This window comes from Caenorhabditis briggsae (assembly GCF_000004555.2).
Source record: "Caenorhabditis briggsae complete genome, chrIV, whole genome shotgun sequence".
Lineage (NCBI taxonomy): Eukaryota > Metazoa > Nematoda > Chromadorea > Rhabditida > Rhabditidae > Caenorhabditis > Caenorhabditis briggsae.
Genome location: NC_013487.2, coordinates 14,125,681 through 14,126,914, shown reverse-complemented (window position 1 = coordinate 14,126,914; position 1,234 = coordinate 14,125,681).

Sequence of the window (1,234 nt, the reverse complement as noted above, 5' to 3'; positions counted from 1 at the left end):
ACGGCAAAACCGTGCCAGGGTTGCAATTCAGTCTCCGCCCCTGACTCCGCCTACTTTCCCCCGGAATGTGCAGGGTCTCCTGGAATTTCCTAAAATGGTTCAAAACAAATACTGTTCCAAAATTTTCGGAAAAAGTTTTTAGAATACTTGAAAATCATTCCACCTCACTCCCATTTTCCTAAATTATCTACATCTCGAAGCGCTCTACTGAACCCAAATCAAACTTACTGGAGGCGGATTTCGAAGCCTTGGCGTTCGACAAGCCGAACCACCAGAATTCTTGAATTTTTTCCGTTTTTTGGTACAATTCGCGGCGAAAAATGCAAACGAAACGAGCGGGAATACGATGACAATGATAATGCTCATCATTGTTTTGCTTGTTGTATTTACTCGCTCTCTGATTGGCAAATCTGAAAATTTTGAGATTTTTAATTAGAAAAATCTGAAATTTCTTGTGCGTCATTTTAAGTTTAAGTCAAGAAAGTTGGATGGAAATTAGCAAAGTTATAATACCGTAAATACTCAAACAAAACCATCAGGATCGTTCACTTTAAGCTTTTATATCTCACTTCTTTTAAAAGATTTCAAAAAGTTGTCAACTGTTAAAATATTATCATAATATCAGCAACATTTTATTAGTCAATCACTTTTTGATATCTTCTACAGAGAATTAGATACATAGGCTCAAATATGACAATTCGAGTGACGTTCTATTAGAGTGATTACGGTATTTCAAACTTTGGACTTCAAAAAATACACCTCTGCAAATTCGCCCCACTGACAAAAAACCTACGTTTTGCAACAATACCGTAATCAAAGCAAAACAAATTAAGGATGCTGAAAAATGAAAATTTTATGATGATCTTTGGATCTTTGGATTTTTGATTGGAAAATTTTTTTCAATCGGAAAAAATGCACTTTTCACGTTTTGGAACTGAAATAATTTCAGCAAATTGGGTTATGACATTTTGAAATAGCAATTTTCTTTGGGATACTGTAGAAATAATATCTTCACATAGTTCAAACATAGTTTAAAGCTCAATTTTTTGAAAAAATCGGAAGTTACTGTTTCAAAATTTCCGAAAATGAAATCAGCAATATACCGAAGTTATTACTAGTATATGGAATGAATTTGAATAATTAATTTTTGGAAAAATCAAAATTTCCCTTTTACAATTTACTATTCTGGTATTGTCTATTACAAAATAGCCGTCAAATAAAATACTGATTCTTA